Source organism: Lolium rigidum, chromosome 4 (genome assembly GCF_022539505.1).
Source record: "Lolium rigidum isolate FL_2022 chromosome 4, APGP_CSIRO_Lrig_0.1, whole genome shotgun sequence".
NCBI lineage: Eukaryota > Viridiplantae > Streptophyta > Magnoliopsida > Poales > Poaceae > Lolium > Lolium rigidum.
The window spans coordinates 184,052,059-184,074,958 of NC_061511.1; the positions used below are offsets into that span (position 1 = coordinate 184,052,059).

Here is a 22,900-nt window from a genome sequence, read left to right on the forward strand (position 1 = left end):
TGACAGCTAAAAATCTGTTTCTGCGGAAATCCAAATCTAGTATCAACTTTCTATCAAAGACTTTACTTGGCACAACAATGCAAGAAAATAAAGATACAAAGATATTGATACAGTAGTAGGCAGTACCTTGACTCAAAAATAAAACAAAAATTGCAGAAATAAAACAATGGGTTGTCTCCCAAGAGCGCTTTTCTTTAAAGCCTTTTAGCTAGGCATGATAATTTTCATGATGCTCTTATAAAGATGAGAGTTGAATATAAGAGAGCATCAAAAAGCAAATACCAAACACATTTAAGTCTAACCCACTTTCTATGCAAATGAATCTTGTAAGAAAACAAATTATTGAAGCATGAAGCTACTATCATAGAAAGACAAAGCAAGTGGAACTTCAAAATTTTCAACAAAAAGAGAGGTGACTTAATATTATTGAGATATATAAAACCATGTCTCCCTCTCTCATAATAATTTTCAGTGGTATCATTGATAAACTCAACAAAATAGCTATCGCATAAAGCATTCTTATCATGATCCATATGCATAAAAGTATCATTACTCTCCACACAAGCATAATCAATTTTATTAGTAATAGTGGGAGTAAAACTATCACATCCATCATTATAATCATCATAAATTGGAGGCATAGAATAATCATAATGAATTTTATCCTCAATAGTAGATGGACTGAAAATATCACAATCACCATAACAAACTTGAATATGATAGACAAGCTGTATATTAGAGAGATGGTTTTGGGTAATCCCTCCATAACTATGAAAAGTTTCATGAGGATGACTGTAATTATAACCTATGTCATGGGAAATGCACTTTGGCTCATAGGAGCATATGCTCCCATTATTTGAATCCACATTTCAAAGTGTCAAAATATTCTAAACTAAAATTTTACATGTGTATCTAGATATTTTATGTTGGTACACAAGTTTTCAAAAAAAAATTAAAATTATGTGGCTCCTGTAAAAAAGACAAATTTTGATGCTGTAACACGACTACGTACAGTATATTTTTTTGCCTTTTTTATACACACCACACAAAATGTTGTTTTTCCACGAAAACTTGTGAACGAACATTGGATGTCACAATGTATACCTAGAATTTTATGTCAGATTTTTTTGACATTTATATAATTGTTTTTTTATTATTTTCTATAATAAGTGCATATGCACGCGTGTGCCAAAACGCCACCTCCCTATGTCATAGTATTCTTTATAATAATTGTCAAAGATGGGAGGCATAGTGTCATCATAAGAAATAGAATAGTTATCTTCCAAAGTGTGTTCATCTGTAAACATACCATCATTGTTACTAGAAGGAGATGTATCAAACATATAATCATCAGTAGCAAAAGGATTTTCAAACACCTCATCCCCAAGCTTAGAGCTTTCTATATCATCATGGGAAGAAACATGGATAGTACTAATACTATGGCAATTATTAACATCATCATTTTCAGAATTAGTGTCCCAGAGATCTTCAATATCAAAAGAAGTGTGCTTTTCCCAATCATGATCACTAATATAAATAACATGCATAGGTTCATCATCAAGTTCAGAATCATCGAATTCAGAATTATAAGTATCAATTGTAATAGGAGCAATAAGTTTGGGAGAAGATACCGTTTCCTCTCTCCTTTTACCCCTCCTCTTCTTCTTCTTCTTCGTTCCCTTCTTCTTCTTCTTTTCCTCTTTAGGAGGGAGAGGCTTGAAAGGAAGCTTCTCCACATAACCTGGTTTATTATTAGAAACAATAGAAGAAACTTGGGAGGATACCTCTCTTTCATTAATAAGAACAAAACACATATTAGTCCTGTCATATTTTGGTAAAGTTCCATCCTTTATAACACTTTGTATGTAGGTGTTGGCATGGAAATTATTAACACAATAGAGATAACATCCATGCAACATCAAGATCACTCATATCTAACAAAGAAATTTTTCTTGATAACTATTCACACCCCAAAAATAAAGTAAGTTCATCATTGATGTCTACGCACGCTTCTATTCCTGTAGACAGTGTTGGGCCTCCAAGAGCAGAGGTTTGTAGAACAGCAGCAAGTTTTTCTTAAGTGAATCACCCAAGGTTTATCGAACTCAGGGAGGTAGAGGTCAAAGATATCCCTCTCAAGCAACCCTGCAATTAAGATACAAGAAGTCTCTTGTGTCCCCAACACACCTAATACACTTGTCAGATGTATAGGTGCACTAGTTCGGCGAAGAGATAGTGAAATACAAGTAATATGGATGATTGTAAGTAGTAATTGCAATCTGAAATAAAAATGGCAGCAAGCGAACATGTAGCAGAACTTGTTGGAAACGGTGTTTCAATGCTTAGAAACAAGGCCTAGGGATCATACTTTCACTAGTGGACACTCTCAACAATGATCACATAACTGAATAAATAAATGCTACTCTTAAACACTCTCTTGTTGGATAACAAACACCATTCATTGTGTAGGGCTACAAAAGCACACCTCAAGCCGGAGTAAACAAGCTCCACAACTTCATAAAGGAATCACACACGATGCGCACACTGGTCACCGTCACACCGTGGAGAGTGAATCCGGAGTTCATATTAAAGTAACCTCTAGAGTGCATAATAGACCGTTGCAATTTAGACCGAGTACTAACATAGCATACACACTGTCAACAATAGCTATGAAAGGGGGAATAGATCACATCAATACTATCATAGTAATAGTTAACTTCATAATCCACAAGAGATTACAATCATAACCTACACCAAGTACTACATGATGCACACACTGTCAACTTTACATCATGAAGGAGGAATAGACTACTTTAATAACATCACTAGAGTAGCACATAGATTAATAGTGATACAAAGCTCATGATCACATAAAGATCACACCATGGGAGAGAGAGAGAGATGAACCACATAGCTACCGGTAGATCCCTCAGCCTCGGGGGAGAACTACTCCCTCCTCATCATGGGAGACAGCAACGGCGATGAAGATGGCGGTGGAATCGATGGAGATGGATTCCAGGGGCAATTCCCCGTCCCGGCGGTGTGCCGGAACAGAGATTCTGTCCCCCGAACTTGGCTTCGCAATGGCGGCAGCTATGGAACTCTTCGTGGAATATCATCGATCCTTTTAGGGTTTTCGATTCTGGGAGAATATATAGGCGAAGGGGCGATGTCGGTGGAGTCCCGAGGGGCCCACCCCATAGGGAGGCGCGGCCAGGGGTGGGGCCGCGCCCCCCTAGGGTGTGGCCGCCTCGTGGCTCCTCTTCGTCTCCTCTTCGGTGTTCTGGAAGCCTCCATGGAAAATAAGACCGTGGGATTTTGTTTCGTCCAATTCCGAGAATATTTCCTGTGTAGGATTTCTGAAACCAAAAATAGCAGAAAACAGGAACTGGCACTGTGGCATCTTGTTAATAGGTTAGTACCGAAAAATGCATCAAAATGATATAAAGTATGAATAAAATGTGTGAGTATTGTCATAAAACTAGCATGGAACATAAGAAATTATAGATACGTTTGTGACGTATCAATCATGCTGATTAGAAGTGATCATGTTATCACAATATAGACTTGAAGTACTCATTAAATTCGAAATACTATCATCATGACCAGAACATTGAAAATTAAAATGATATTTTGGATTCTGAACTCTGTCGGGTTTGGTGACACCATCATAGAGATTGGTGAAGACCTCTCCAACAATAGTGGATCTATCGATGAAGTTGAAGCTGTCGATGTTGCTCGAGTCATCGCTTTTATCGGAGTCCGCAGATGACTCGAAAGACATGTCGCTGAAGATCTCGGCGAGTTTTTCACTTGCCATAGTGCTGATGAAGCTTGGCGACGAAATATCCTCGTCGCCTGCCTCGATTGGCGATGTCGAACTCGAAAAATCGGGATCGACCGCTGAAAATCCCGACGAGATCGGAATTTCGCGACAATACGATCCTTCCTTCTCGACGTGGAAGTGGAACTTTCCGAACGTCATCTCCATGGGCTCCTCCAGATACGCATATGCATCCAAACGGGAGGGCGGGTGAGGAACAAAATCGACCAGACCAGTTTCGATCTGTTTACCTCTGTCCATCGCGTTGCTTGCAGTTGAAGAAGTCGACGATCTTGAACCTGCCATCGAGATCAGCTCCTTGACACCTCTAATTCCCACAGACGGCGCCAATTGACAAGGGATTAACTTATCAATGCCTACAAATTGTAGACTAGGGTTTTAGTAGAGGGCAAGTAGATCTCGAAGGTTTCAGCCGAAATGTACTCGACGATTATGAAAACTTGGGTTGTGTGAAACAATGAGTCGATCCTCTCTTTGTCCCTCGACCCCCCCTTATAATACACAAGTTACAGAGTCCGGGAGGGTTTCTAACCCGTCCCGTAAAATTGCAAGTCTATATTTCCTAATACAACTCTAACTTTCCTTAATATAACTTGGGCTTCTAAACTTCATATTCTTCCACTAGTGGGCCTTCGGTAAACCCCGGGTACCATCTTTGGCAGGCCCATTGGGAATGCCTATGTCACCCACTTCATAGCAAAGTTCACAAATAAAAGGATGGAGGTCACAAACTTTCTCACCAAGATCTTTTAGAGCCTTGTAGCACATTCTAGTTTTTTCATTCCTATGATGGATACAATATTCATCTTCGATTTGATTAATTCCACAAGGTCTATGCATTCCACAAAAATTAACATGCTTATAAGGAATAGTATTTTCAGAAGTTTGGGCATGTTTATTGCAATCATTAACAACAATTTCATTTTCCATGCAAGTGTCTTTGAAAGGTTCATGATACACGTCCCAATTTTCTTTAGGAACATTAATATGAGAAGAAAAGGTTCTACAACAATCAACAATAATTTGAGAATCAAGACCATAATTTTCACTAAGCTTTTGAAAACCAGCAGTTTCAATGAAAGACTTAATGCATTCATATTCATAGTTTATACCTGATTCTTTACCTTTGTCGTTCTCCCAATCTTCAGTATTGCTTTGAATTCTTTCAAGAAGATCCCATCTAGCTTCAACCTTCTTACTTGTGAAAGAACCCTGTGAACATGCATCTACATAATCCTTATAATGACTTGAAAGCCTTGCATAAAAATTAGTAACAATTATTTCCTCAGAAAGCTCATGGTTAGGACATTTGAGTATTAATGTTTTAAGTCTTCCCCAAGCTTGAGCAATGCTTTCTCCATCATGAGGGTAAAAATTATAAATGCGATTCCTATCTAGATGCACTTCATGAAGAGGATAAAATTTAGAGTAAAAGAGAGATTCAAGCTGTTTCCAATTCGATGGTTGTTCATCCAGCAGTATATACCATTCCTTTGCTTTGTCCTTAAGTGACAATGGAAATAGTTTCCTCATAACATTTTCTCTTGATAAACCTGCAATCTCAAATAACTCACAAAGTTCTGTAAGTTTAGACAAGTGAACACTTGGATGGACTGATCCATCCCCTACATACTTGATCATTCATAACCCTTTCAACAATTTTCATAGGTATTTTAAAAGGAATACTTTCAACAGGTGGATTTGGAATATCATAAGCATCATTCGAATTACCACATATTGGAGACAAAGCATTATCAAGGCAAAATACTTCTTCCAAAGCTGAGGAGCAAAAAAGATTATTTTTATATAAACTAGCTTCCCCAAGCTTGGGTTTTTCCATAGCATTAAAAATAATGGTGTCCAAAAAATTTATACTAATAACATTACTACCACTATTATGCAGACAAACTTCCATAGGTTTTTTAACTTTCTCTTCAAAGGCATCATGTCCTAATTCAATATAAATTTCATAAAGATCTCTAATTTTTTTGTTGTTTTCCATTAAGCCTAACTAGTGAAATAAAAACAAGAAACAAAAAGATATAATTGCAGAATCTAAAGGAAATAGCTTCGAGCACACACACACCGGCAACAGTGCTAGGAAATAGCTTAGTAGTCGGAGGATGTGAATACCTTTTACCTTACCTCCCCGGCAACGGCGCCAGAAAATAGCTTGATGTCTACGCACGCTTCTATTCCCGTAGACAGTGTTGGGCCTCCAAGAGCAGAGGTTCGTAGAACGAGCAGCAAGTTTCCCTTAAGTGAATCACCCAAGGTTTATCGAACTCAGGGAGGTAGAGGTCAAATATATCCCTCTCAAGCAACCCTGCAATTAAGATACAAGAAGTCTCTTGTGTCCCCAACACACCATTATGAGACCAATGCTTTGATCATTACAAATTGAGTAATGATCATAAACCCTAAGAATCTAAGTGAGTGTGTTGAGAGGAATATTAAAGAAGTGATTAGTAAGGAATAAGTGGATCATGTCTAATGCATGATCATACCTTGTAGATTTATATGATAAGTTAAACCGGCCTTTATGATTAATAGATCTCAACTACGACATGAAATAATAGGTATATCACTAGTAGTTAACCCCAGACCAATCCTCATGCCTTGAGTGTAAGAATAATGGCATGGTATTTAAACCTTGATTATCCAAATAATAGGGACAACCCTAGCATTGCCTTGATACAAGAATTCTAACTAAGTGAGGAGGAGTAACTTTAGCCAATTAAACATAACTCTAGCTTATGCTTATACCCAGTTCTAGCTTGTGTACCACATGAGTGATCCCAACTAAAACCCTAGGCCACATTTGAATTCCAATTCCAGTACACTTGGAGGGGAAAGTAGAACCTTGCCATGCCTCATGCCTATTTTGTACTTCAATGAGTGAAGCATCATCAAATCCCTAAAACCTTTCACATGGGATTCACTCCACATAAAAAAATTATGCCCTAACTTGTGTATCATAGATCAGAAGTATAAACCAAGCCATATATACCTAAAGACTAAATGCTATTTGGTGAGTAGAGTGAAACCAATATCCAATTCCACTTTCCTTCCTAAATACATTGTCTAGTGGACCAAATGAAATATTATTTTATAAAATAGAATCACCATATAAACAAGTGGATTAACTATGATGAACATAGGATTTACCCTAAGTAATCCAAGCTATTGGCTAAATGAGTTTAGTCATCATAAAGTTTATTCAACCATCTTCTTAAACCCTTAGAAACAATTCTCCACATAAAATCATGAACCAATACCATTCTCAATATCATTTATTTTAAACCTTAGCCATAATTAAACTATATGGGAACAAGCAATATGGTTAAGTAATAGCAAAATCCAATATTATGTTCACCATTCCCATGTTATCAATTTTCAAATCACTTAAGTAAATTTGGTCCTTAAAATAAAAATAATTGAGATAAGCACTTAAACCCTATCTATTTTAAATATAGAATGACCTCAAAAATATCAATCTGATCAATTATTAAATGTTTGTTTAAAAACAAAAACAATGCAATAAGCATTATTATCAAGATATATAAATATTCAAATGTTTTAGAACCTGCAAAACAACATAGAATTCAAATCAAATTCAAATAACAAATTTAAAACAGGAAAAAAAATAGAAAAGAAAAAAAAAGCTTACCTGTTGGGCCGTCGCAGCCCAGAACCAGCCCAGCCCACCAACGAAGTCATCCAGCCCACCGTACCGTTTCGGCGAGGAAGAAAAGAAGCTTCTTCTTCTTCCCCGAAGACGACACGGCAATGGCGAGCTCCGCCACGTTCTCGTGGAGGATAAGGACACCCGGACGTTGCAGACGAACTCGGAGCCTCGCCAAATCTTCTCTGCGTCCGTCTGATCCTATTCGCGTCAAGATTCATGCCTGATACGTCTCAAACGTATCTATAATTTCTTATGTTCCATGCTAGTTTTATGACAATACTCACATGTTTTATATATGCTTTATATCGTTTTGATGCATTTTCCGGAACTAACCTATTAACAAGATGTCGAGATGCCAGTTCCTGTTTTCTGCTGTTTTTGGTTCCAGAAAGGCTGTTCGGGCAACATTCTCGGAATTGGACGAAACAAAGGCCCACGATCTTATATTTCACGGAAGGTTCCAGAAGTCCGAAGGGGATACGAGGAAGGGCAGCGGGGGACCCACACCATATGGCGGCGCGGGTGGCCCCCCGGCCGCGCCAGCCTATGGGGAGGGAGCCCCCTGGCCCCTCCGACTCCGCCTCTTCGCCTATAAAACCCCTCGTGACCTAAAAACCCGACACCAATTGACGAAACTCCAGAAAGACTCCAGGGACGCCGCCGCCATCGCGAAACTCCAATTCGGGGGACAAAAGTCTCTGTTCCGGCACGCCGCCGGGACGGGGAATTACCCCCGGAGTCATCTCCATCGACACCACCGCCATCTTCATCGCCATCGCTGTCTCCCATGATGAGGAGGGAGTAGTTCTCCCCCGAGGCTAAGGGCTCTACCGTAGCTATGGGGTTCATCTCTCTCTCTCATGTGATCTTTATATGATCATGAGCTTTGTGATGTAGTTGAATATCATCTATGTGCTACTCTAGTGATGTTATTAAAGTAGTCTATTCCTCCTTCATGATGTAAAGTGGACAGTGTGTGCATCATGTAGTACTTGGCGTAGGTTATGATTGTGATCTCTTGTAGATTATGAAGTTAACTATCACTATGATAAATATATTATCTTGGATTTATGATTTGACATGGATATCCCTATGAGTGGTGTTTGTCAAGTACTTGATGAACTCTGAGCGGAGCTTTTGTAGCCACTACACGATTAGTAATTCCATTAGGAGAGTTATCCAGAGTAGCACTATTATACACTCTAGAGGTTACTTTAATATGAACTCCGGATTCACTCTCCACGATGTGATGGTGACAGTGTGTGCATCGTGTGTGTTTCCTTTATGAAGTTGTGGAGCTTGTTAACTCCGTCTTGAGGTGTGCTCTCGTAGCCCTACACAATGAATGGTGTTTGTTATCCAACAAGAGAATGTAGCAGTTATTTATTCAGTTATGTGATCAATGTCGAGAGTGTCCACTAGTGAAAGTATGATCCCTAGGCCTTGTTTCCGAATATCGAAACTCCGTTTACTTACTGTTCTACTGCATGTTTACTTGCTGCCATAGTTATTTCAGATTGCTATTACCACTCATATTCATCCATATCACTTGCATCTCACTATCTCTTCGCCGAACTAGTGCACCTATACATCTGACAAGTGTATTAGGTGTGTTGGGGACACAAGAGACTTCTTGTATCGTAATTGCAGGGTTGCTTGAGAGGGATATCTTTGACCTCTACCTCCCCGAGTTCGATAAACCTTGGGTGATTCACTTAAGGGAAACTTGCTGCTGTTCTACAAACCTCTGCTCTTGGAGGCCCAACACTGTCTACAGGAATAGAAGAGTGCGTAGACATCAAACTATTTTCTGGCGCCGTTGCCGGGGAGGTAAGGTAAAAGGTATTCACATCCTCCGACTACTAAGCTATTTCCTAACACTGTTGCCGGTGTGTGAGTGCTCGAAGCTATTTCCTTTAGATCCTGCAATTGCATCTTTTTGTTTCTTGTTTTCACTAGTTAGGCTTAATGGAAAACAACAAAAAAAATTAGAGATCTTTATGAACTTTATATTGAATTAGGACATGATGTGTTTGAAGAGAGAATTAAAAAACCCATGGAACTTTGTTTGCAAAATAGTTGTAGCAATGTTATTAGCATGAACTCTTTGAACACTATTATTGCTAATGCTATGGAAGAATTTAAGCTTGGGGAAGCTGGTTTTGATGAGCATGATATTTTTAGTCCCCCAAGCATGGAGGAGAAAATTTACTTTGACGATACTTTGCCTCCCATTTATGATGATTATAATGATAGTGGTATTTTGGTGCCACCTACTATGGAGGATAAAGTTTATTATGATTATACTATGCCACCTATATTTGATGATGAGAATAATAATGATAGCTACTTTGTTGAATTTGCTCCCACTACAATTAATAAGAATGACTATGCTTATGTTGGGAGTAGTAATTATTTTATGCATGAGACTCATGATAAGAATGCTTTATGTGATAGTTATATTGTTGAGTTTGTTCATGATGCTACTTGGAAATTATTATGAGAGAGGAAAATATGGTAGTAGAAATTTTCATGGTACTAAAACACCTCTCTATATGCTGAAAATTTTGAAGTTACTTGTGTTTTATCTTCCTATGCTTGTCACTTTGTTCTACATGAATTTATTTGTGTACGAGACTCCTTTTCATAGGAAGTGGGTTAGACTTAAAAGTGTCTCTTATTTTCTTTTGATGCTCTCTTTTGCTTCAACTCTTATTTCTTGCGAGTGCATCATTAAAATTACTGAGCCCATCTTAATGGCTATAAAGAAAGCACTTCTTGGGAGATAACCCATGTGTTTATTTTGCTACAATTTTGTTGTGTCTTGGAAGTTATTACTACTGCAGCAACCTCTCCTTATCTTTATTTTATTGCATTGTTGTGCCAAGTAAAGTTTTTGATAGTAAGGTTGATACTAGAATTGGATTACTGCGCAGAAACAGATTTCTTGCTGTCACGAAATTGAGTAGCCCCATCTGTAGGTAACTCAGAAAAATCTGCCAATTTACGGGCGTGATCCTCAGATATGTACGCAACTTTCATTCAATTTGAGATTTTTCATCTAAGCAAGTTAAGTGCCCCAGAAAAATTCGTCTTTACGGACTGTTCTGTTTTGACAGATTCTGCCTTTTATTTCGCATTGCCTCTTTTGCTATGTTGGATGGATTTCTTTGTTCCATTAACTTTCAGTAGCTTTGTGCAATGTCCAGAAGTGTTAAGAATGATTATGTCACCTCTGAATATTTGAATTTTTGATTATGCACTAACCCTCTAATGAGTTTGTTTTGAATTTGGTGTGTGATACGTCCCAAACGTATCTATAATTTCTTATGTTCCATGCTACTTTTATGATGATACTCACATGTTTTATACACATTATATGTCATTATTATGCATTTTCCGGCACTAACCTATTGACGAGATGCCGAAGAGCCAGTTGCTATTTTCTGCTGTTTTTGGTTTCATAAATCCTAGTAAGGAAATATTCTTGGAATTGGACGAAATCAACGCCCAGGGTCCTATTTTTCCACGAAGCTTCCAGAAGTCCAAAGAGGAAACAAAGTGGGGCCATGAGGTGACCACACAACAGGGCGGCGCGGCCCAAGCCCTGGCCGCGCCGGCCTACTGTGTGGGCCCCTCGTGACGCCCCCTGACCCGCCCTTCCGCCTACTTAAAGTCTTCGTCGCGAAACCCCCGATGCGAGAGCCACGATACGGAAAACCTCACAGAGACGCCGCCGCCGCCAATACCATCTCGGGGGATTCAGGAGATCGCCTCCGGCACCCTGCCGGAGAGGGGAATCATCTCCCGGAGGTCTCTTCATCGCCATGATCGCCTCCGGAGATGATTCCCCTCTCCGGCAGGGTGCCGGAGGCGATCTCTTGAATCCCCCGAGATGGGATTGGCGACGGCGGCGTCTCTGGAAGGTTTTCCGTATCGTGGCTCTCGTGACCGGGGTTTCGCGACGAAGACTATATGTAGGCGGCGAGGGCAAGTCGGGGGGCCACACGAGGGCACCACACAACGAGCCGGCGCGGCCAAGGCCTGGGCCGCGCCGCCCTAGTGTGGCGCCACCTCGTGGCCCCACTTCGTCTTCTCTTCGGTCTTCTGGAAGCTTCGTGGCAAAATAGGCCCCTGGGCGTTGATTTCGTCCAATTCCGAGAATATTTCCTTACTAGGATTTCTGAAACCAAAAACAACGAGAAACGAGCAATCGGCTCTTCGGCATCTCGTTAATAGGTTAGTGCTGGAAAATGCATAAATATGACATAAAGTATGCATAAAACATGTAGATATCATCAATAATGTGGCATGGAACATAAGAAATTATCGATACGTCGGAGACGTATCAGCATCCCCAAGCTTAGTTCCTGCTCGTCCCGAGCAGGTAAACGATAACAAAGATAATTTCTGGAGTGACATGCCATCATAACCTTGATCATACTATTGTAAGCATATGTAATGATATGAGTAAACAAATGAATCATAAAGCAAAGACTTTTCATGAATAGTACTTTCAAGACAAGCATCAATAAGTCTTGCATAAGAGTTAACTCATAAAGCAATAAATCAAAGTAAAGGTATTGAAGCAACACAAAGGAAGATTAAGTTTCAGCGGTTGCTTTCAACTTATAACATGTATATCTCATGGATATTGTCAATCTAAAGTAATATAACAAGTGCAATATGCAAGTATGTAGGAATCAATGCACAGTTCACACAAGTGTTTGCTTCTTGAGGTGGAGAGAGATAGGTGAACTGACTCAACATAAAAGTAAAAGAAAGGCCCTTCGCAGAGGAAGCATTGATTGCTATATTTGTGCTAGAGCTTTGGTTTTGAAAACAAGAAACAATTTTGTCAACGGTAGTAATAAAGCATATGTGTTATGTAAATTATATCTTACAAGTTGCAAGCCTCATGCATAGTATACTAATAGTGCCCGCACCTTGTCCTAATTAGCTTGGATTACCGAGATTATCATCGTAATACACATGTTTTAACCAAGTGTCACAAAGGGGTACCTCTATGCCGCCTGTACAAAGGTCTAAGGAGAAAGTTCGCATTGGATTTCTCGCTTTTTATTATTCTCAACTTGGACATCCATACCGGGACAACATAGACAACAGATAATGGACTCCTCTTTAATGCATAAGCATGTAGCAACAATTAATGTTCTCATATGAGATTGAGGATATATGTCCAAAATCGAAACTTCCACCATGATTCATGGCTTTAGTTAGCGGCCCAATGTTCTTCTCTAACATTATGCATGCTCTAACCATTAAATGAGTGGTAAATCTCCCTTACTTCAGACAAGACGAACATGCATAGCAACTCACATGATATTCAATAAAGAGTAGTTGATGGCGTCCCCAGGAACATGGTTATCGCACAACAAGTAACTTAATAAGAGATAAAGTGCATAAGTACATATTCAATACCACAATAGTTTTTAAGCTATTTGTCCCATGAGCTATATATTGCAAAGGTAAAGAATGGAAATTTTAAAGGTAGCACTCAAGCAATTTACTTTGGAATGGCGTAGAAATACCATGTAGTAGGTAGGTATGGTGGACACAAATGGCATAGTGGTTGGCTCAAGGATTTTGGATGCATGAGAAGTATTCCCTCTCGATACAAGGTTTAGGCTAGCAAGGTTATTTGAAACAAACACAAGGATGAACCGGTGCAGCAAAACTCACATAAAAGACACATTGTAAACATTATAAGACTCTACACCGTCTTCCTTGTTGTTCAAACCAATACTAGAAATTATCTAGACTTTAGAGAGACCAAATATGCAAACCAAATTTTAGCAAGCGCTATGTATTTCTTCATTAATGGGTGCAAAGTATATGATGCAAGAGCTTAAACATGAGCACAACAATTGCCAAGTACCAGATTATTCAAGACATTTTAGAATTACTACATGTAGCATTTCCCGATTCCAACCATATAACAATTTAACGAAGAAGATTCAACCTTTGCCATGAATACTATGAGTAAAGCCTAAGGACATATTTGTCCATATGCAACAGCGGAGCATGTCTCTCTCCCACACAATGAATGCTAGGATCCATTTTATTCAAACAAAACAAAAACAAAAACAAACCGACGCTCCAAGCAAAGCACATAAGATGTGATGGAATAAAAATATAATTTCAGGGGAGGAACTCGATAATGTTGTCGATGAAGAAGGGGATGCCTTGGGCATCCCCAAGCTTAGACGCTTGAGTCTTCTTAAAATATGCGGGGGTGAACCACCGGGGCATCCCCAAGCTTAGAGCTTTCACTCTCCTTGATCATATTGTATCATCCTCCTCTCTTGATCCTTGAAAACTTCCTCCACACCAAACTCGAAACAACTCATTAGAGGGTTAGTGCACAATCAAAAATTACATGTTCTGGACATTGAATAAAGCTATTGAAAGTTAATGGAATCGAAAAATCCATCAAGCATATCAAAACAGGCAATGCGAAATAAAAGGCAGAATCTGTCAAAACAGAACAGTTCGTAAAGACGAATTTTATTGAGGCACCAGACTTGCTCAGATGAAAATGCTCAAATTGAATGAAAGTTGCGTACATATCTGAGGATCACTCACGTAAATTGGCATAATTTTCTGAGTTACCTACGAGAGAATTAGGCCCAAATTCGTGACGACAAAGAAATGCGTTTCACGCGTGATAATCCAAATCTAGTATGAACCTTACTATCAAAGACTTTACTTGGCACAACAATGCACAAAACTAAGATAAGGAGAGGTTGCTACAGTAGTAAACAACTTCCAAGACTCAAATATAAAATAAAAGTACTGTAGAAAAAACATGGGTTGTCTCCCATAAGCGCTTTTCTTTAACGCCTTTCAGCTAGGCGCAGAAAGTGTGTATCAAGTGTTATCAAGAGATGATGCATCGACAATGGGGTTTGGAGTTTTCTCAACTATGCATTGTATCTTATCTATGTAAGTTTCAGAGGCTCCCTTTTCATTAGTCTTAGGCTTGCTATTTTCATCAAACAAATTTTCGGGAACAAGCCAAGCATAATTATTTTCTAGTGCCTCGCACATTCCTAAGAGTTTGCACGGTATTGAGGTTTTAATATCCCCCTCATAATTAACTTGATTAGTATACTTTTGTTTATCTTTTTCCATTTTTTCAAGGGTACTGGCAAAATTGGTATAAGAGCCTAGCATATTATATTTAGTGAAGACTTTTCTAGCTTCTCTTGCTATTCCCCCAAATTCTTTAAGAAGGGTTTCTAATACAAAATTTTTCTTTTCTCCTCCTTCCATATCACTAAGTGTAAGAAACATATGTTGAATTACAGGATTGAGATTAACAAATCTAGCTTCTAACGCGTGTACTAAAGAAGCAACAACAATTTCATAAGTAGGAGCAAGTTCTACCAAGTGTCTATCTTCAAAATCTTCAGCCGTACTAATATGAGTGAAAAAATCTTCTATGTTATCTTTCCGAGGATAGACCCTCGGCTCTACTGAGTACATCTTTAAGAATAAACCTAGGAGGAAACATGTTGAAATAAGTAAAGCGAATGCAAGTAACTAACTTTTTTTTTGTGTTTTTAATATAGAGTGCAGGACAGTAAATAAAGCAAAGCTAGCAACTAATTTTTTTGTGTTTTGATATAATGTAGCAAACAAGAAAGTAAATAAAATAAAGCAAGACAAAAACAAAGTAAAGAGATTGGATTGTGGAGACTCCCCTTGCAGCGTGTCTTGATCTCCCCGGCAACGGCGCCAGAAAACGGTCTTGATTGCGCGTAGATGACACGTCCGTTGGGAACCCCAAGAGGAAGGTGTGATGCGCACAACAGCAAGTTTTCCCTCAGTAAGAAACCAAGGTTTAATCGAACCAGTAGGAGTCAAGAAGCACGTCGAAGGTTGATGGCGGCGGGATGTAGTGCGGCGCAACACCAGGGATTCCGGCGCCAACGTGGAACCTGCACAACACAACCAAAGTACTTTGCCCCAACGAAACAAAGTGAGGTTGTCAATCTCACCGGCTTGCTGTAACAAAGGATTAGATGTATAGTGTGGATGATGATTGTTTGCGAGAAAACAGTAGAACAAGTATTGCACTAGATTGTATTCGATGTAAAAGAATGGACCGGGGTCCACGGTTCACTAGAGGTGTCTCTCCCATAAGATAAATAGCATGTTGGGTGAACAAATTACGGTTGGGCAATTGACAAATAGAGAGGGCATGATCATGCACATACATGATATGATGAGTATAGTGAGATTTAATTGGGCATTACGACAAAGTACATAGACCGCTATCCAGACATGCATCTATGCCTAAAAAGTCCACCTTCAGGTTATCATCCGACCCCTTCCAGTATTAAGTTGCAAACAACAGACAATTGCATTAAGTATGGTGCGTAATGTAATCAATAACTACATCCTCGGACATAGCATCAATGTTTTATCCCTAGTGGCAACAGCACATTGATGGCGTGTATTTCACACGTTCGTTGGGAACCCCAAGAGGAAGGTATGATGCGCACAACAACAAGTTTTCCCTCAGAAAGAAACCAAGGTTTATCGAACCAGGAGGAGCCAAGAAGCACGTTGAAGGTTGATGGCGGCGGGATGTAGTGCGGCGCAACACCGGGGATTCCGGCGCCAACGTGGAACCTGCACAACACAACCAAAGTACTTTGCCCCAACGAAACGGTGAGGTTGTCAATCTCACCGGCTTGCTCGTAACAAAGGATTAACCGTATTGTGTGGAAGATGATTGTTTGCAGAGAAAACGAGTAAAACAAGTATTGCAACGAGATTTGTATTTCAGTATTAAAGAATGGACCGGGGTCCACAGTTCACTAGAGGTGTCTCTCCCATAAGATAAAAGCATGTTGGGTGAACAAATTACAGTCGGGCAATTGACAAATAGAGAGGGCATAACAATGCACATACATGTCATGATAAGTATAGTGAGATTTAATTGGGCATTACGACAAAGTACATAGACCGCCATCCAAGCCGCATCTATGCCTAAAAAGTCCACCTTCGGGTTATCGTCCGAACCCCTCCGGTATTAAGTTGCTAAACAACGGACAATTGCATTAAGTATGGTGCGTAATGTAATCAACAACTACATCCTCGGACATAGCGCCAATGTTTTATCCCTAGTGGCAACAAGCACAACACAACCTTAGAACTTTCTCATCACTCGTCCCGAGTGTCAATGCGGGCATGAACCCACTATCGAGCATAAATACTCCCTCTTGGAGTTAAGAGCAAAAACTTGGCCAGAGCCTCTACTAATAACGGAGAGCATGCAAGATCATAAACAACACATATGTAATAACTTGATAATTAACATAACATGATATTCTCTATCCATCGGATCCCGACAAACACAACATAGAGTATTACAGATAGATGATCTTGATCATGTTAGGCAGCTCACAAGATCCAACAATGAAGCACAATGAGGAGAAGACAACCATCTAGCTACTGCTATGGACCCATAGTCCAGGGGTGAACTACTCACTCATCACTCCGAGAGCGACCATGGCGGTGTAGAGTCCTCCGGGAGATGAATCCCCTCTCCGGCGAGGGTGCCGGAGGAGATCTCCAGAATCCCCGAGATGGGATTGGCGGCGGCGGCGTCTCGATAAGGTTTTCCGTATCGTGGTTTTTCGCCTCGGGGGTTTCGCGACGGAGGCTTTAAGTAGGCGGAAGGGCGAGTCGGAGGGCCGACGAGGGGCCCACACCATAGGGCGGCGCGGGCCCCCTTGGCCGCGCCGCCTTGTGGTGTCGCCACCTCGTGGCCCCACTTCGTATGCTCTTCGGTCTTCCGGAAGGTTCGTGGCAAAATAGGACCCCGGGTCTTGATTTCGTCCAATTCCGAGAATATTTCGTTACTAGGATTTACGAAACCAAAAACAGCAGAAAACAAAGAATCGGCACTTCGGCATCTTGTTAATAGGTTAGTTCCGGAAAATGCACGAATATGACATAAAGTGTGCATAAAACATGTAGGTATCATCAATAATATGGCATGGAACATAAGAAATTATCGATACGTCGGTGACGTATCGGCATCCCCAAGCTTAGTTCCGCTCGTCCCGAGCGAGTAAAACGATAACAAAGATAATTTCTGAAGTGACATGCCATCATAACCTTGATCATACTGTTTGTAAACATATGTAGTGAATGCAGCGATCAAAACAATGGTAATGACATGAGTAAACAACTGAATCATAAAGCAATGACTTTTCATGAATAGTACTTAAAGACAAGCATCAACAAGTCTTGCATAAGAGTTAACTCATAAAGCAATAAATCAAAGTAAAGGCATTGAAGCAACACAAAGGAAGATTAAGTTTCAGCGGTTGCTTTCAACTTGTAACATGTATATCTCATGGATAATTGTCAACATAGAGTAATATAACAAGTACAATATGCAAGTATGTAGGAATCAATGCACAGTTCACACAAGCGTTTGCTTCTTGAGGTGGAGAGAGATAGGTGAACTGACTCAACATAAAAGTAAAAGAATGGTCCTTCAAAGAGGAAAGCATCGATTGCTATATTCGTGCTAGAGCTTTTATTTTGAAAACATGAAACAATTTTGTCAATGGTAGTAATAAAGCATATGAGTTATGTAAATTATATCTTACAAGTTGCAAGCCTCATGCATAGTATACTAATAGTGCCCGCACCTTGTCCTAATTAGCTTGGACTACCGGATCTTTGCAATGCACATGTTTTAACCAAGTGTCACAATGGGGTACCTCCATGCCGCTCGTACAAAGGTCTAAGGAGAAAGCTCGCATTTTAGATTTCTCGCTTTTGATTATTCTCAACTTAGACATCCATACCGGGACAACATGGAAAACGAGATAATGGACTCCTCTTTAATGCATAAGCATGTGGCAACAATTATTATTCTCATATGAGATTGAGGATATATGTCCAAAACTGAAACTTCCACCATGAATCATGGCTTTAGTTAGCGGCCCAATGTTCTTCTCTAACAATATGCATGCTCCAACCATTAAGGTGGTAGATCTCTCTTACTTCGGACAAGACGGACATGCATAGCAACTCACATGATATTCAACAAAGAATAGTTGATGGCGTCCCCGAAGCATGGTTATCGCACAACAAGCAACTTAATAAGAGATAAAGTGCATAAGTACATATTCAATACCACAATAGTTTTTAAGCTATTTGTCCCATGAGCTATATATTGCAAAAGTGAATGATGAAATTTTAAAGGTAGCACTCAAGCAATTTACTTTGGAATGGCGGATAAATACCATGTAGTAGGTAGGTATGATGGACACAAATGGCATAGTGGTTGGCTCAAGGATTTTGGATGCATGAGAAGTATTTCTTCTCGATACAAGGTTTAGGCTAGCAAGGTTATTTGAAACAAACACAAGGATGAACGGTACATCAAAACTCACATAAAAGACATATTGTAAACATTATAAGACTCTACACCGTCTTCCTTGTTGTTCAAAACTCAATACTAGATGTTATCTAGACTCTAGAGAAACCAAATATGCAAACCAAATTAGCAAGCTCTAAGTGTTTCTTCATTAATGGGTGCAAAGTATATGATGCAAGAGCTTAAACATGAGCACAACAATTGCCAAGTATCAAATTATCCAAGACATTTTAGAGTTACTACATGTAGCATTTTCCAATTCCAACCATATAACAAATTAACGAAGAAGAACTTCGCCATGAATACTATGAGTAGAGCCTAAGGACATACTTGTCCATATGCTACAGCGGAGCGTGTCTCTCTCCCACAAAGTGAATGCTAGGATCCATTTTATTCAAACAAAACAAAAAACAAAAACAAACCGACGCTCCAAGCAAAGTGCATAAGATGTGACGGAATAAAAATATAGTTTCGGGGGAGGAACCTCGATAATGTTGTCGATGAAGAAGGGGATGCCTTGGGCATCCCCAAGCTTAGACGCTTGAGTCTTCTTAGAATATGCAGGGGTGAACCACCGGGGCATCCCCAAGCTTAGAGCTTTCACTCTCCTTGATCATATTGCATCATACTCCTCTCTTGATCCTTGAAAACTTCCTCCACACCAAACTCGAAACAACTCATTAGAGGGTTAGTGCATAATAAAAATTCACATGTTCAGAGGTGACACAATCATTCTTAATACTTATGGACATTGCATAAAGCTACTGGACATTAATGGATCAAAGAAATCTCTACTATATTAAATGGCTAGAGGTGGTGTCCCATGGTACGTCTGCGGTCACCCACATACGCACGGCTCATCCAGCAACCGACGCCCATGACTCCAGTTCCGATCCGTTCCCCTTCTATCTCCTCTTCTTCCCTGGCAGAGCAAAGCAACGGCCGCCGCGGATGTTCTACCTCGATTCTCCCCCGATACATTTTGCCGATCCGCCATAATCCGTGGCAAAGGTGGCTCGTCGACAAGGATCAGGCGATGGAGTAGATGAAGCTGGCAGTCGAGAAGAACCCAAGGCCCGCATCAAGGAGACCAAGAGCAAATGTAAGGAAACTGTCCACGTCTCTGATGCTTGTATTTAGGATTTATTCGATCCTCAAGATACTAAGCGGGGTATTATTTCTACCAAGCAGGGGATGCGTTCAAGACTTCAAGCGGATCAAGAAGATTCGTGTGTTTGGATGGGGCTCGCAGGTAATAAAGGATCCGGTAATACATGATCGTATAGGAGCAATCGATCCCGAGACGGCAGCGGCGGCAGCAGCACCCATGCAAGTTCAGCAGGTAATCTCTCTTCCGCCGATGTGTAATATCTGGAACCCTCCTCATGCCATCCCTCATGTAACTCAGTTCACATCAGTACCATCGCAGGCAGCCAGGCACAGCCAGCCGATGGCACCATCACACCCCTGCAGATTTTGTTTTTACATTCATCTGTAACATAAGGCCCGGACATGAAATGGCTTTTCTTTTCCAACAGTTGCCAAAACAACCTAGAGCCAATCAGGATTAGGAGTCTAGGACGGCATATTCAGTTCAGATTTTATTATTCCTTCGTTACTGGTACAACTGGTATGTAATATTGGCTTGCAAAGACTTGCTTCAGGGTTAAAGATATTGACGGGTACCTTATTTCAGGACAATGAAAATCCTAAATCTGGGTGCTAGCTATCTGGTAAATCATACATGGTCTACTCAATGTCAGTCTCGTTACTATATTATCACAACTTCAACACTAAAGATTAGCAACCTCACTTGACCTTATTAAATAAATATCTAGCAGTAATTTTTTTTGACGGCTCTCTGTTTCAGTTATAGTTACTTAACTATCAATATTTTACTTATGGGTATCACAGGGAAGCTTGGATCCAATTCCTACACTATGAGAAGCTATTTCTATTGATGGCAAAGGAAAGTATGTACCTTTTGGAAGTACAAAATAATCTCTAGATCTCACCTTTTTTCCTTTTCTTTTGCTATATGTAGAGATTACATGGTACTTCTCCAAGGTGAGTAGCGAACATGTCTTCTGGCTTCTTGATCCCAAACCTTGCACAAGTAGAAGCATAACTCTGGTCTAATGGCTTATCTTAATCTCCCTGTTGGTCTGAACTGGCATAACATTCTGATTGATTGAAGATGCACAATAAGTTTTAATGCCAAGCTATTTCTTGTACTGCAAAGGTTCCGCATCATCACACCAAACCTGTAGGAATCACCAGCCTTCCCTGAGCGTCGCCGTTGACCACGTCTGAGTTGTCGCTCCTCCAACTTCCGCGGCAATGACATGTTTGTAGTATCCGGGATATACATCACAATGTTTGAATGCGGTAAGTAACATCCTCTCTTCGTTCTGTTATCTATGAACTACTTGACAACACTTTTGGTTGATTGCGCCCCTGGCTTCCTCCAGCAATGATAAATGGATCTTGGTCATCAGCGATTGGCTCGGCAGATCATGGCCAAAATTGATTTTATCCTTAGCCTGCTTTTGAAGAACCACCCCACTATATGTTACGACAGATCATGGCCAAAATTGATTTTATCCTTAGCCTGCTTTTGAAGAACCACCCCACTATATGTTACATTATTATGGGAATTTGGATTATCATGTGTTTCTGAAACAGGCTAACCTAATCTATTATGTACAAATGTTTATCTCTCAACAGTAATTTGTTTGTATACATGAGACATATTTGTTGTGTGGTATGGTATTTGCAGCACTAAAATAGTTATGGTTCTTTTATTTCCAAAGAAAAGGGCACTTGAGGTAATTTGTATTTGTAGGAGTGGAGGTGTGGGGGCATGCAAGCAAGAATAAGAAACATCACACTCTATATTACCTGTTCAAGTTCATATTTAATCGCCAAAGCTTAGGTTTTCTTAAACCTACATGAAACGATTTGTGTAGAATATTTTTATATAACAAGGTACTGATACAATTGGATCTCTTAACATGATGAAATGGAGATGCCAAACCAAATTGTTTACATAACTAATAAACGGGTACTGCAATCTAGCTGTTACAGATGCCGCAAAAGGTCTATTCGCAAACATGTAAATCTGAAGGCTTGTTTCCGAATGTGATAACTTATACCATTCTAATTGGTAGCCTGTTTGAAGGAGATAATGTGACCAAAGCTGCTGTATATTCTGAATACATGTTGCTTAGTCAGTGATTTCCTTGTATGGTGCTTACTGGTTGATAAATATGTGCAGATTATTCTTGATGACTGGTCAAAGGCATTGTGGAAGCAATTTCTTGTCCATGAATATAATATATTTGGTTGTCAATATATAGCCCTAATCTGATTGCTTGTTGTTATACTCAGTATCACCTTTTCTTGTCTTCTTTTGATTATTGGGTATGTCACATTTGTGCATCGCAGAGCTGGACGATGAAGGCATGGAACTTGTCACAGAAAGTTGCATGTGGTGCATGATTGGATGGCGTGTACGCAATGTGATGGAAGATGATGAAGTGAGTATAGGCAATTATTTGGTCCGCTTTGCCAAATTATCACCTGGCAGACATTTTCCAAAAACAATCTGCCATGTACCGAGAGCTTGTGTTCTAATAAACTGATGTATGCTCTCAGATGATGTAGAATGCTGCTCATTTCTCTTTATTTTACATGTTCTCTATACATGTAGTAATTGATATGGAATATTGCACAGTTGGCATGATAGTTCATAGTTGCGATGGCGCGTGATGTGGATTTAACAATATACAATTGATATGTCAAAGAACATTATCTGCTTCCCATCTATTCCTGGGATAAAACTTCTGATCTCCTGCTACTTCAAGTTTCCAAATGCGTTGAAATCATGTAATTGATCTATAATGAAATAACAAATTCCAGGATTGTTGTGTTTTAG

General features: G+C 39.8%; 1 long non-coding RNA gene across 4 annotated transcripts; it reads left to right on the forward strand.

Annotated features, from left to right (window-relative positions):
* The first annotated feature begins 19,818 nt into the window (after window positions 1-19,818).
* LOC124706549 lies at window positions 19,819-21,537 on the forward strand. 4 transcript variants are annotated; one of them, XR_007004462.1, is made up of 4 exons: window positions 19,819-20,065; window positions 20,155-20,305; window positions 20,502-21,096; window positions 21,206-21,537. It is a non-coding gene; the product is annotated as an uncharacterized LOC124706549 (long non-coding RNA). The 4 variants fall into 4 exon arrangements; XR_007004459.1 differs by having other exon boundaries at window positions 20,502-21,537; XR_007004460.1 differs by having other exon boundaries at window positions 20,660-21,537.
* Window positions 21,538-22,900: the final 1,363 nt, after the last annotated feature.